Source organism: Balaenoptera physalus, assembly GCF_965194825.1.
Source record: "Balaenoptera physalus genome assembly, chromosome: 2".
Lineage (NCBI taxonomy): Eukaryota > Metazoa > Chordata > Mammalia > Artiodactyla > Balaenopteridae > Balaenoptera > Balaenoptera physalus.
Genome location: NC_138883.1, coordinates 19,652,446 through 19,656,813, shown reverse-complemented (window position 1 = coordinate 19,656,813; position 4,368 = coordinate 19,652,446).

Sequence of the window (4,368 nt, the reverse complement as noted above, 5' to 3'; positions counted from 1 at the left end):
ATCCACAGATTCCACCAACCATGGATCAAAATACTGAAAAAAATTCAGCAATTTCCAAAAAACAAAACTTGAATTTGTCTCGTGCTGGCAACTATTTACACAGCATTTACATTGTATTAAGGGTTATAAGTAATCTAGCGAGGATTTAAAGTATATGGGAGGAAGTGCATAGGCTATATGCAAATACGTCACCATTTTATGTAAGGTACTTGAGCATCCATGGATTTTGGTATCTGCTGTGGGTCCTGGAACCAATCCCTTGTGGATACCGAGGGAAAACTTTTTAATGATGTTACGGTCAAGGGTCAAGAATTGTCCAAATTCTTTCCTGTCCAGCCAACCATCCCCTCACCTCTCCTAAAGTTCTAAGAAATCTAAATGCAAAGATCAATGACAAAATGGAAATCCAAAAGCTACTTAATTACTAGCTGTAGAGCTCTGACACCAAGGCTTCTTAACACTAAGACTGACACTTAGCCTAAGTGGGGTCTCATACTTAGCTTTTACCCCAGTCCCAGTACTTAGCTTTTCCCTCAGGCGCAGTCAAAATACTTGTCAAACCTTAGAACAAGTGCAGTTCACAAGGTCAGTGCTGAAGTCCACTCACCTTCATAATCACATGAAATCAACAGAGAAAAAGAAGAGGATCTAAAGAGCCTCTAATTTATCTAACCTACTGGTGCAAGAAATGTAAGAGGAAGTGAGAAGGCGTGGAGCCCACCCTCCTAACAATAATTGTTCTTCTTTAACCTGTCAAGGTCTGGCCAATCACAGCACCAAGAATTCCTCTCTGGTATGGGCCCTGGGTGTGTGAGGAATTATCTAGCAGAGGTGGTACAACCTCCTTAGCAAAGGGAGAAAAGGCTGAAAATGCCTCCTCAGCCCCCCACACAGAAATACTCTGAAGTTTAATCAATCATTCATTCATTCTAAAACTATTTATGCAACAGACACTGTTTACGGTCCCAGAGAGATTTCAACAAACAGGACAAGTACGTCATGCCATCATCAGGATTATATCGCAATGATATCTTAGTGGGGATGTGGGAACAACAGACATTATTATGTAAAAAAGTAATTTTAGAGAGTGATAATTACTATTAAAATGAAAATGAAACAGTGCATATGACAACAATGCCACCCCATAAGGGAGCAACGCAGGTTTGGAAGTCAAAAAGCCTGACTTCTTCAGATATATATTATGGCTTAATGTGCTGTTGCATACTTAATGTAATCTCCCTTTTATTCTCACCTGTAAAATGGATAGATCAAAATTTTGTGAAGGCAAAATACTCATGAGAAGCAAATATAAGTTACAGCTAATATCAGTTGAGCTCTTGTTTTGTCCAGTCACTGCTCTAAGAATACATCTCATATTAATTTTAATCATTATAACAATCTTAGGAGGTAAATGCTACCGCTATGCCTGTCTTACAAATGATACACTAATGTAGAGAGATGTTAGATAAGGTTCCAAGAGGATGCACCTAGAAGTGGAAGTATCACAAATTGAGCCAAGGTTATCTTCTGTTAAATTTGAGCATACTGGTGTATTACAGTTTCTTTTACTAAAAAGAATATTATATATATATATATATATATATATATATATATATATATATATATATATATATATATATATAAATTGCTGTTGACTGATTTTTTGTGGCAATTAATATTTTTCCCTGGACAGGAGACATCCAAGTGGAGATCCACGAGGTCTTGGGGTTGAGTTATGACTCCTCGTTTCTCTTAGCCAGGATTCTCTTATCTAGTAGAGGTGAGAGTTGGTCCTTAAATATGTAGATGTATTTTTCTTAAGACCTAAATCTTACTGATATGGTAATATGATAAGTAACATCATTACATTTCAAAGTTTTGTTGCTGTTGTTGTAGTTTTTTATTTTTAAATTTTCCCCCAGTTAAAATATATTTTTAATAATATGGAATTCCAAGTCATTGCATCTTCTGGAGAAGTGAGATATAGACATGGAGGGATATTAGGAGACAGAAAAAAAAAAAAATTCAACACTTGGCACAAATAGCCTAAGTTTTGCTCAGTTCCCAGTAGAAACAGTAGTGAGGAACGCGGAAGTCGGATAAGGTGTTCACTTATTTTTGAGGAGATTCAATCTTGTTGCAAAACCAAGCAGGGATATAAAACCAGTAGTTCTTATATAAGTAGAAAATATTATGGGATTAAATTCACAAAGAGTGAAAAAAAATTCTAGAATTTAGAAGAGAGAGAGAACCGTGTTGAAGTTAGCAGCTCTCCATGCTTCCATATGTCTTTTTCTTTAGACCTCCCTGACGCACCATCCAGGTTAACATCCTGAAGGGGAGTGTGGAGGATATACATCCCTGGCAGGAACACCAGGGTACACCGTGAACGTCATATTAGAAATAATCTTTGGGGCCATTTAACCAAACTCACACTAACGGCAAGAACATTAAATAGGAGCAGCATGAGATGTAGAGGCAAGAATGAGAAAGAATGAGGGGAAGGAAACAATGATAAAGTCACATGGAATGGAGGAGGCTTGGTGTGAATAGCACAATGTGAAGCAGAACAGATTGTGAAGGGCTTTAAATTCCAAAGTAGTTTGAACCCTAGTCTCATTATCTAGTGCCATTTCCTTGGCCAGAAATGATTATCTTCCAAAAGAGGTGAGCTGAGCATCTGAGCTTAGTAGCACTGCATTGCTTTTCCTTGCCTTAGACGCTGTCCCTGCCTTGGACGGAGCCAAGTCAAGGGACTTAACAGCCGTGGTTTTATACAGTACCGTCGTTAAGAGACAAAGTGCCACAGAGATTTGAAACGAAGAGATTACACATGCCTGTCACTCAGCCCGGCTGTGTATAGTGGCTAATGAGGTTGGCTCTGCTCTATTTGAGCCTCGTCTCTTGGGAACAATTTTAAAAGTGTGACTTAAATGGAATCACTTTAAATGAGTCTGTACAGGGCAGGCTCTGAATATATCATGTGGGAATCAGGCTGTTTGTGTCAGAGAAGAGATGACAGCCTGAGAGGTGGAGGGAGTGTTGCATTTTAAAAGGAGGGCGTTCGGTCTTGAAAATGTTTAACACTATTCTTCACATTACTACAGAAGTGAAACTAGTTTCGCTAGTTTATTAAATATATGTTCTAATGTCCAACATTTAGTATGTATCTCATTTTAGAAATAACAAAGGAAACTTACAAAAGCATGTGGGTGAGGTAAATCTTCTAGACTTGTGTTCTCGAGTTATCTTTACATATGATGTCTGCGCAAAGTAAGGAACTTTTAAAAAGTGTACTCCCCAGGATATCTATATATGTAAATGTGCTCTCATATCTTAAACAGCAATTATGTTCAAAAATAGTTCATAATTTAGAATCAGTCCAGAATTCTAATATTAGGGTTATCAGGGGCTAACTATATAACCTTCAACAAAACATTTCACTGAAACCAACCTCAGTGTATTATCAAATAGTCATAATAATATAGACATAATGTTATTGAGAGGAATATATAAAATAGCAAGTAAAGCTAAAGTTGATGCATAATAGGTACACATCAAATAACTCTTAGTACACCTACATATTCCAATGTGTTGTTATTGCTTTAACCTCCTTTTAAAATTTTCTTAATCTAGGTCTTTCTCAAAGAGAGGACCACAGTATAATGAATAATTAAATGAATGATTTACAGACTTGTTTGCTAAACAGTAATCTTCTTTTAATCTGTAATCAGATTATGTGTTTGAAAAAAGAAATTTACCATTAGTTTACTCAACAAGTCAATTAAAAATGTCAACACATCTTTCCTGATCCCTTCTTCTAGAAAGGTGAATGTTCTTGGAACAGATTGCTTATTTTATTACACAGCCCTTACTCCTAATGATTTTTCACCACTTCCCAAATTCAGATATCAGACACAAGTCACAGGCAGGCAAATTGTGAAATCTGCCACCCCTTTTATCGCCAGGCTTGACTCAGCTGATCTGCCCACTGAGTGGAAATTACCTCTCCACATCACAGCTCAACAGGCATCCCTCCCTAAGGTGCTGGATCAAAAATGATGATCTTTATGATCTGTTCAGAAAGAGGAGGTCATATCTTCCCCTCGATAGTTTGCAGCAAGTAGCTGACCTCTGCCTGAGTCTCCAAATACTTATGAAGGACTATTTCTAGGAGAAATGAAGCTTAACTTTAAAGCAGAGATCAGACACGATGACAGGTATCCATATAAGTACTCCCCAAGAATCTAAGGGAAATAAACATAATCCCAGAAATATTTCAGGCAGTGACAACATCTATTCCTGGGGAAATGCTTAGCCTCACATATGATTTTGGGAGATCATTTTTATCTGAGTCGCTCATTTTTG